Genomic DNA, 11,330 nt, shown 5'->3' on the forward strand with positions numbered 1-11,330 from the left:
TTGAAGAGTGCTAAAGAAGAGCTTTGTTTGATATAGATAGGTAGTTTATTCCAGAGTATGGGAAGTCTCTGGGACAGGAATCTATCCCTCCGGCATGTTCTGTTTATTGTGGTGACAAAGTTTAGGTCCCTTGAGTGTGTAGCTCAGAGGGATTTGGATTTCTTTAAGTGGAGCATGTCCAACAGCTCAGGGTTTGACATAGATTTGTATGTTAAGCAGAGATCACCTCTGAGTAGGCGATATGCGACGGAGGAAAGCTGGAGTTTTTTGAGACAGTCTGCGTAGGGCATCTGTTTGAGGCTGGTAATCCTCTTTGTGATGTATTTCCGTGGCCTTTCCAGTTGTTGTAGATGTCTTGTGAGGACATACCAAAAGGGACATTGTACTCTATAATGGGTCTAATGAGTGATGAGTAGAGGGGAACAATGATCTCTTTTTTTCTGGATGAGAAACCTTTTGTGATGAAGTGTGCCACGTAGAAGGATTTCGTGACTACTGTGGCAATGTGATTATCAAAGAAGAGACTACTGTCCACCTGTGTCCCAAAGTCTCTTATCACAGTTTCGGTGTTAAGTATACTACCGCCTATGTTATAGTTCATGGGTACAGAGTTTTTACCAAAGAAGATGACAATGCACTTTTTGGCATTGAGCTTGAGGCCATGGCCTTGACACCGGGCATCTGTCTCAGTGAGGCCCTTTTGTAGGATGTCCACATCGTTAGGAGTTTTGATTATGGCTCCTAGTTTGCAGTCATCTGTGAACTTCGCTAGCCAAAGACCTTCTGTGTTAGCCTGTACTTCAGAGAAGTAGATACCAAACAGGAGAGGACCCAGGACTGAACCCTGTGGTACTCCACTTGTCACTGGTCTGAAGTCGGATTTGGAGTCTGCTACTTTCACAGTGTGGGTTCTGTCAGTGAGCCAGCTGGCAACCCATCTTGTGACATAGGGATTTATACCTAGTTTAGTGAGTTTATCTATAATTTCAGAGTGGGGGATGGTGTCGAAAGCCTTGGCAAGATCTGTATAGGCTGTGTGAACCACCTTACCCTGGTCTACGGCTTTGGTGACTGCTTCAAATAAGTCTATCAGGTTTAGGAGACATGATCTGCCTTTTACAAACCTGAACTGGGTGGGATCCAGAGTATGGAGATTACCAATGTCTTTGTTTATAAGTTCCATGATGATACGTTCCATGGCCTTGCAGACCAGGCTCGTCAGGCTAATGGAGTGGTAGTTCCCGGGATCCATGGTGGCTCCCCCTTTGTGTAGTGTGATAACCGTTGCTGTGCGCCATTCAGCAGGCACAAAGCCTGAGGTGAGGCTATGATTGTACATGGTACTTAGGTGGGGTGCCAGTTCGTTCTGTAGTTCATGTAGAACGCACACTGGGATGTTGTCTGGTACCATGGATGCTGTGTTCTTGCCTTTGGAGAGTGTGGTTTTTACCTGTGCAGCATGATTACAGGAACTCTGCATTCTTCCGGTATAGAGATGGGCTCTTTAGGGGGTGAGAGGGGGGCAAAGTTAGCACTGAACCTATCTGCCAGGATGTTGGCAATATCAGTTGGGTCTGTATATTTAGTGCCATTGTGCTGTAACTCAGAGGAGATCTGAGTGTTGCCATTGAGATTCTTGACATAGCTATAGAATGCTTTGCAGTTGTCTTTAGAATCAGTGGCAAGTTTGTTTTCGTAACTAGCTTTGGAGGATTTTATCAGGGATCGCAGCTTCTTACTGAGGCTGACCAGGGAGCTCCTCCACTCGTGGGATTTTACTCTCTTTTGCAAGAGTTTCTTCCTTCTGTTGTACAGTTTGTTTATGGCAGGGGACCACCAGATTGGCTTCCTTTTTTTGTAGGATAGCGTCTTGGTTCTGTTTGGGATAGCACGATCCATGCACTCATGTAAGTGCTTATAAAGTGCAATTGTGTAGGATTCAGTAGTCGTAACTGTATTATCCATCTGCATTGGTGTCATGAAGTTCACCACTTCTGTCTTAAGAAGCATGAAGTTGGCTTTGGAGAAATTTTTTACCATGGTTTCCTTAATGGGGGGGGGGGGTGGAGGCAGGATGTGGATATCTAGGGTAATTAGCTTATGGTCGAAATAGACAACAATCTCAAATTTGACATTCACATATCCATGACCATAAACAAAGTCCACCAAAAACTAGGAGCCTTATACAGAAATAAGCAACTCCTCACCAAAGCAGCTAGGATTTCAGTTGCAAATTTGCACCTTATCTCCACCCTACTTTATGCCTCTCCAATATATACCAACCTAAGGCAATGCAATCTAAATAAACTCGAGACCTGCTACAACAAAATTGCCAAATTTGCCACCGGGGCATCCTACCACAGTCACCACTGTCTCTCACTTACTGAACTAGGCTGGCTAGAACTCCCTCACCTCCTTCAATGGTATCAACTTGCACTCACCCACAAACTGGTTAACCATCCTCTAAAGGTCCCATCCCTCCAGTATCTACTCCAACCCTATCTCACCACCAGACCACTAAGATCCAGCAACAAAAATCAATTACAGGTTACTAGAGCCAATAACACTGCTGGAGAAGCACTATTCTCCAGCTCTATAGCCAAATTATGGAACACCCCCCCCCCTCCACAATAACCTCTCTACCATCATGCACCCACTTCAAAGCTTTACTTAAAGTGCACCTAAAAATATGCTGGCTATGCCCTTGTAACTCTCCCCTCTAACTTCTCCCACTCCATCTACCCTCTACCTCTCTTCCACCCCACAAACTACCTTTGATTACAGCAAGATCTGATACTTCCATGCCTATCTACTTATTATATGGCAGTAACTTCTTATTGTAACAATTGTTAATATCTGCTATGACTTCGTGGATAGAACAGATGCTAGTTATCTACTGAATGTACTATGTTCTTCATCTGTAACTATGTTTGTAATATTTTAATTGCTAGGATTCTTCATCTGTAACTATGTCTGTACTATTTTCATTTGTGGAGCTTTTCTCTCCGGGCCTCCACTGAAAATGGACCTGCATCCAGTTGGACATTCCTGGTCAACAAATGTAAATAAATAAATACATAAATAAATAACAAGCTCTTGATTTGATGGTGCAGGGACTGAATCCTTTCAGGGGTAAGTTTGGCTAACATTTTCCTTGAGTCTAATTCTGCACCTAAGAATATAAGGCACTGTGAAGGCAACAAGACAGATTTTTTTACATTTACTTTAATAACTAGCTTGGAACAGAGATGAATGGTTTCATCCCTTGCTTGTTCTAGTTGATGCTTGGTGGTGGCAGTTAGGAGCCAGTCGTTTAGGTATGGAAACACCTGGAATCCTAGATGCCTCAAGTGAGCCGTAACTACTGCCATGCATTTGGTGAACAGTCTGGGGGCTGTAGTGAGACCAAAAGGCAGGGCTTGAAACTGGTAATGACTGGTTTCCAGCCGAAAGCATAAGTATCTCCTGGATTGCCTGTCTATTTTTATGTGATAGTACACATCCTGGAGATCTATTGAGCACATCCAATCATCTTTCCCAGAAAGTGAAATATTGACTGCAGTGTCGCCATCCTGAACTTTGATTTCTTGACGGACTGGTTTAGTCTGCTGAGATCCAAAATGGGCCTCCAGTCCCCTGTCATTTTGGAACTAAAAAGAACCTTGAGCAAGTTCCGGATCCAATCTGGTCTGCAGGAACATTTTGTATGACTCTTTTTTTCTAGCAACTTCTGTACCTCTAATGTTGCATAGTCCCTCTGACTGGGTGGAATATCTGGGACAGATTGTTTTCCAACGGGTGAGTGGAAAAGGGTATGTAATAACCTCTGGATATGATCGTTTGTACCCATTTGTCTTGTGTGATTTGTAGCCAGGCATTTGGGTACAACGATAAGTGACCCCTGACTGCCTCCATAGATGGACAGGTGGGCCTCCTTTCAGGAGCGCTGAAAGGGCTTCCCAAGGAAAGAATGCCTGTCACCCTGGCTCTGCAGACCCCCTCTGCTGTGAGGTTGGTGTCTTCCATTGTTACTTCCCCATCTGCCTCTGGGGAAAGAATCACCATGTGCATCGGGAAATACTCTTTGGGACTTGCGAAACCACATTTTTCCCCCTCTCTGACCTTTGGGATAAGGTCTAGTGGGGATGGAAAACTGGACTCCTACAGCAGACAGAGTCTTTCCCTCCTGTTCACACCTGGTTAAGGTCTCTTTAACTTTGGGCCTGAACAATGACGAGCCACCAAAAGGGGCATTAGTGAAGGAAGACTTGAAGGGTTCAGCAAAGTTACATATGCACATCCAGGAATGTCTCCTTAAGGAAATTCCTGTACCTGTTGCTCTGATCGCTCCATTGGTTGCATATGGAATCAGTCACATGGAGGAGTTTACCACAGAGTTTAGGGTAGAGAGCTGAGAGGAAACTTTATCTGAAACCCCAGCAGCTACAGTACCTTGAAGGGTATCTCATAGCTCTTTCAGGAGATCCCTTTGTAGTCTCATAAAATGGGTTAGGTAATTCAGTGATCGAAGCATAAATGCCACTGAAGAAACAGCACACTTTCCATATCTGTCCATCGATTTTTATTTGGTGGATGAACAGACAAAGTTTCTGACAATTCCTTCTCTGTGGCCATTGCTACCACCATAGCATCTACTGGGATGCCTTTGGTTAGAATTTCTTTTTCTGTGGGTGCTGTAATTAATTTATTAGGCCTCCTCAGTACAGGCTCTCCTGTATCTGGAGAGTCCCATGCCTTTCGAGCAATAACAGTAATCAATTGATCAAAAGGTGGAGACACCCAAGAGGTGGTAGGGTGAGACCCAAAAGCTTCCAGGTATACCGACTCATCCTCAGAAGGATTGGTGGACTTCCAGCCACCCCTCTGTTTAAGAATCTCCAGGATGTCTGCAAAGGAGACATCTTCAGAGGGAGACCTTGGGGACCCTTCTGATTCATCCAGGTCAGTGTCTGAAGTGACAGACTCATTTGGGGAGTCTACATGCTTCCTCATGCACAATGTCTTCTCAGGGACCTCCTCAGAGGGGTACGCTGGGGAGGTTTTGGAGGAGATAATTTCACCTGCAGGGGCTTTCTGGGGCTTAGGGTCTCTGCTCTTGGGGGGGGAGCAATGGGGCTGAGACCGAAGCTGGCACTTTTGGGGGAACAGTACCTGAACCAGAGAGTGGAGCAGTCTGAGGTGACAGCACTCTCTCCATCAGCTCAAAAGCCCCCTTGCTCAGCTCTGAGATGGCCTTCAGCTCTGAAGAGCCAGAAGGCCGATGCTGAAGCAGAACTTTTGGCTGTGAAGCTGATGTAGGAGCTGAGCTCAACTGCGCAGAGGTCCCGAGAAGTAGAATTGGATCCGACAACTGTCTGATCCGACTCCCCTCCCTGGATCTGATGGGAGAATGTCAGTTCCTAGACTCCTCAGACTCTGATGGAACTGAGGTAGTCAGAGCAGGTGTCAGAACTGACAATCCTGTTGGAGGTCTTGGTTCTAAAGTTTCCACTATGATTGGGCTCAAGTGCTCTGGCTCTGAAACGCCAGGTTGGGTCAGAGGAAGAACCAAAGAAGGGGAGAAGTCCTTGTTGGCTCTGATTCCCCTTGGGTCAGAGTCGACAGAAGTTTTGCCAGCGCCAGTGTTCAAAGGAGACTCTTAACTACTCGCTCCACATCACCATCTGAGAAACTCCTGGAGGACCGAGAGGATAAAGATGGTGATCTCACTCTTTGTAGGAGCAGAGATATTAATGTTGGAGTTACCAGTTCCAATACTGGGGACTGGCTCCTAAAAAGAAACTGTCGGCTCCATAGTTACAGTCGGAACCAAAGAGGGGGACTTTTCAGAACCAAGAGCCCTTGGTTCTGAGCCAGATTCTTTTGCCACAAGTTTTTTATGCTGTTCCGAAGCTAGAGAGAAAGAAGCAGTCCTTTTACCCGACTTCTCTGATTTAGAAGAAGGGGATTTTTCAGAAGATTTAGAGCTCTGAGACCTTTCCAAAACCTCCGAGAAAGGGGTCTTAAGCAGCCCTCTCACTATTAACTTGCTTTTGCATTCTAAGAGCACTCTGTTGTGGAAAGCATGACAAAGCACAAGATTCTTGCAAATGAATGGCACCCAGGCAATAAATATAACTGGTGTGCCCATCTGTAAGGGACATCTTCTGGTTACATTTATCACATTTCTTGAAACCAGATGGTTTCGGTTCTTTGGGGTCTTTGAACATATCTGATCAGGACTTATACCAAAAAAAAAAAAAAAAAAAAAAAACTATGCTGATATGTAACCCTATAGGGATAACTCTCACAATTTCAAAATCAGAACCCTATACAATTAATTCAGAGCAATGTAATGCTACACTATTAACAATGGAAACTTAACAGTATAGACTATACACACAAGATAACTAGTTTATGAGAACAATCCAAGTTTTTTTTTTTTTAAAGAAAAAAGCTTTAAAGCCTAACAAACAGCTATTACATTAAACAGAGGAGAAGCTCTGTAACTCAAATGGACTCTTCTCACAAACAACAACGGGAAGAAAACAAAAGGGTAGGGGAGCGGCCCTCTAATTTAAATGGGCTGCGAAGAGCCCTCTAACTTAAGCCAGCTACCTATAAGGGGATAAAAAGCTCTCTAAGTAAAAATGAGCTTATAACAAAGGGAGAGGGACTGCAATGACAAGAAAACACAACAGGCCTAAAGAGGAAAAGTAACGACGGCCAACAACACCAAAAAACCCCCCCAGGGGAAATAGTCAAGAATTAAACTAGTAACCTTTTTCATAATAAAACTATTAAAATACTATAGAAATAACTATCCAAATATAAAAAAAACTATAGAAAAAGGTAAAGATGAAAAGACACTTAGCCAAGAGCCAGTTTAGAAGTCACCTGATTTGCCTGAGCGGCAAATGAGATTTGGGAAATCTTTCCTGAGTATCATGAGAAAGGACATAGCCTCGAGCCAGTGGAAGCTCTCGAGCTTTGAATTAGGCCAAGTTGGAACCGATACTCAGTTCCAAACCCAACCAGCATAGAATGAAGCTGGGATTGGACAACATAACATCTGCTCTTTGCTCTAGGCTTCTAGTTGCTCCTCGCTGTTAGCAGCGCGTGTGTGTGTGTGTGTGGGTGTGCGTGTGTGTGCGTGTGTGTGTGTGTGTGTGTGTGTGTGTGTGTTTTATTCATTATTGCACTTGTACTTTTTTTTTTAATTACCCAATGTCATGCTGACTAGCCCTCCCTTTTGCGAAACCACTCCAAGCCATACAATGTTTTTACATGTTCAGCTCGATTTGCCATTGCTATCAGACTCACAGAAGTGGTCAAGTGCTTTTAGTTCATTTTATGGCCACAGTTTGAACTAGTGTTAAAGTAGTTGGTACTTTTATTTAAAACTCTTGCAGCTGGTATTCCCTTATGAGATTAAAGAAAACTGCATTTTGTCCTTGGCATCTAGTTGCTAATGGCTGTTAGCAGTGCATGTTTTGCAGTTCCAGTGTGGCCGTGCACTCATTTCTTTTTTAAAATTGACTTGCACTCCATTTTGCTGAACTGCTACAAACCACAAAGTGCTGTTTTTGGATGTGAGCTTGCCACCAAACCTGCAAGAGATGGGAAGTACTGCACTGGGCAGACAGCCATGCAAAGGTGCCCTAAATAGTAACCCTGATCAATTCAGCCTCCAAAGTAATAAACCTTATATAAGGTTGTACTGGGTTGCACTCACTGGCTGCAGATTATACCAATATAATAGTATTTGTGTTGCCTTACCACATGAGCCTAACATATTCTGCATACCTACCTGAAATTGTTTAATATACTACATTGCCTTATTGTCCATCCAAGCTTTCTGATTGCAATATTCTGGTTTTATTGTTGCATTTGAACCTTTTTGCTAAAATGTTCTGCTGAAATAATATTCTGGCAATGTGTATATTGTGCTGTGCTGTAAAGTAATGTACTATACTCCTGTCCTTTTGTGATACTTGAGCCTTCTTGTTGCAGTCTTATGTCTTTTCTGTGACAGCCAAGTCTATATACTGAGGTAAAATAAGTATTTGCCTAAACTTTGTAGTATGTTATGCTGGAAACTAAGAAAAAAAAAACAAACAAAAAAAAAAGCTCTACGTTTAAATAAGATCTTATTCATTCAATCCATCTGATCCTACTTATGAGTTCTCGAGCCACTTGTTGGGCCCAACCCAACAAAATTAGAGCTCCAGCCTTGAGCCCCTTTAAGAATTTTTTTCCTATCATGCCCTAGTGTGGGGAATTACCTCCAGGTCTCATTTCCTGCCTTTGACAGCAGATACAGATTTTGCTGTTTGTGAAAGCTAAGCGCTTCTTCTCAACATTTATTATCTAGATTGTCTAAAATGATTTAAAAATTGTTCTTGGTCTCCATAAATCTTTTAGCCCCTTCCCTCTTGTCTATTTCTGATCCCTTCTCTGCTTTCAGCAGTTCTCACCATCACTGCTGTTAACTTCCTTAAAAAAACATCCATTTTATACATCCACAACCCCTTTTTCACATTTTTGCATATGGGCTTGGGGTATCATTTCAATAGTGACAATCATTCATCTAGAGCCAAAGTTTACACCTCTGAGTAGCTATCCATGCCACACTAGTTCTTCCATACCACACACTTCCATGTACACTCACATCCGTGGCCAATATGGAGTGTCCAGTTCACCTATTGAACTGGGAACCTCTTGCTGTGAGGTGACAACTTTATCTACTGTGCCATCGTGCCACACATATATAAACTACAAGAAAAACCTAGCCAAGCTAGAGTTTTCACTGTGTGATACCTTAAACCTCCTGTACTAGAGGTCCATGGGATATATGCAAATGACTCCTTGACATTGAGTATTTAAACTATATGGCTTCTGAATGTCCATGACCTTTTACTTTTTCTTTTTAAGACTTTATGGATACAGTCAGGTCAGTAAAGCCAAACCCCACTAGCTGTGGACATGCATGTTTTGGCCTTCTTATGACATCATCAGCACAGCATAAGTGGACTGTTTGGCTATAGTTTAGAAGCACAGGGTCTTTAAACTCCAAGGTAGAGTTTTCACTGTGTGATACCTAAAACCTTCTGTAACAGAGGCCCATAGGATATATGCAAATGACCCCTTAAGGACATCATGTGTTTCAACTACATGACTTCAGAATACCAATGACTTTTTTTACTTTTTCTTTTTAAGTCTTTATGGATAAATTCAGGCCAATAAAGCCAAATCCCACTAGCTGTGGGCATGCATGTTTCAGCCTTCCTATAACATCATGAGCACAGCATAAATGGACCGTTTGACTTAGAAAAGATAAAAGGTAGAAAACAGTAAAGCAGCACTCTATTTTATTCGACAATAACAGAATAAAGCTTTCGGGTAGCACCCTTCATCAGTATATTGAAAGTATCTTATTCACAGTATAAATAAGCATTTTTCTAAGAACACATGACACAACCAACCAATAAAAAGTTAATCCATATCAATTAATTAACATTAATAAAACTTTAAAGGCATTTCATCAACATTTTATTGCATTTTCTACTGACATTCTTCATGTTTGTGTAAGACATTAATTTATATTCCTTTTGTTTAGTTACTAATATGGGTTTTAAGCTGACCATATTATTCAGACCTGGATATTTGTCTGCTTCTAACATAGTTATCCATCTATATTCAGCTATATCTAACTTATTAACAATATCCCCACCTCTCATGTTTACATATAATACTTGCAATACTTTAAACTTAAATTTATGTGTTGATCCCTTTTCCTTAACGTGCTTGGCTAATGCATTGGTCATCACCATCCTTCTAACTTCTGATTTGTATTCAGTTATACAGTCTTTCAAACGCCTAGAGCACTTACCTATATAAAATCCTGCACATACAATCCTGCAGGTAGCTAGGTATACTATTAATTCAGTATAACATGTTGCATAACAGTCTGTCTTATATATTTCCTTAGTTTCCTGGAGTTAGTAAGTTGGAAATTTTGTAAAATATTTTGAGTTGTGCGTGTACTTTATGTATTTGTGTCTCTGTGTCATTGTGAAATGAGAGGTGCTAGTCAGATAGGAGGCCAAGCTACTCCTGTTAATCAAAACAAGGAAGAGGAATACCTGATGGTTCACAGCATAACTTTTTTGGGGTTATAAAATATGTTACAGAGGTTTGTAAAGTATTGTCTATGAGTTTATTGCTATGAAGCCAGTTCCAGATGGCCAGGATGTAATTTAGTAGGCCATGAGTGAAGTAAAGAAGATTGTTCTTAGCACTGATTAGAGCCACATAAATTGAACAGATTATGCAGTTAATACTGGAGAGATCTCAGGTGAGGTCACGTAAGAAAAAAAAAAGAGAAGACCAAGAACAGAAGTTATACTAGACCTTTGTTGGATGTTCCTGTGATAGAAGAGCTGTAAAAACTGAGAATGGTGAAGTTACAGTTAGATAAATATCAAAACGTTGAAGTATGTCAAATGGGAATCCTGAGTCAGGAAGTTTGTCCTGTACCAGATAATGATCTATAATACTGAATGATTATCTTGTGTCTAGAAAGACAGTACTGAAAATATTGTGTTCGTCATTAGAGTGTATGTGATCAGTATGTGAGGAAATGGCTCCACTGTATTACGGTAGAAAGCCATAATGACTGTCCGTGAATACATCATATTTTATAATATGGTCAAGTATTTGCTTGGATACACATTTCCAAATATTTTGGTGAGTGGGCATAAATTAGATATAGATCTGAAATTGTTGCAGATGCAGGAAAGGATTTATTTAGAACCAGTGTATGTTTAAAGTTATTAAGTATAATTCTGGCTGTGAGGATAAGACTGAAATAAGTCTGTATTAATTTAGCTAGTGTTTTACTTCCTAATCTAAGGATATCATGGAAAGACTGGTTATATGCATAATTTGTTTTCCAGATATGCTGAACTTCAGACTTTGTGGTGACTTTGAAGTGAAATTGAAGATATTGGAATGATTTACATACTGGAAGGGAACAAATTATGGTAGTGAACTTAGTAAATAATGGGGTCATCCAACTAAAGGGATTACCAATGTAGTTCTTAAGTTTAGTGAGAAGTTGGTTGGGAGGGATTATGTCCATCACCTGTTTTAGGAAGAATACTGAAATAAGCTATTTTTAGACCTTTCCAGGTATTTTTGGATGACTCATGCAATTTGTTTGAAGTGCTCGGCAGTACTCAGCTCTAGTTATTTATATTTTTTAATTCACTATATAAGGTATGTATGTCAGAGTGGTAATTTTTTTCCCAGTCATATCAAGCATGGTC

General features: G+C 41.4%; 1 protein-coding gene across 1 annotated transcript in view; it reads right to left on the reverse strand.

Annotated features, from left to right (window-relative positions):
* The window catches only part of LOC122809660 (cytochrome P450 2U1-like), a 322,309-nt gene that overhangs the window by 248,449 nt on the left and 62,530 nt on the right, over positions 1 to 11,330 (reverse strand). The window lies entirely within an intron of this gene.

Source organism: Protopterus annectens, chromosome 8.part0 (genome assembly GCF_019279795.1).
Source record: "Protopterus annectens isolate FY-2018-M chromosome 8.part0, PAN1.0, whole genome shotgun sequence".
In the NCBI taxonomy this organism is placed as follows: domain Eukaryota; kingdom Metazoa; phylum Chordata; order Ceratodontiformes; family Protopteridae; genus Protopterus; species Protopterus annectens.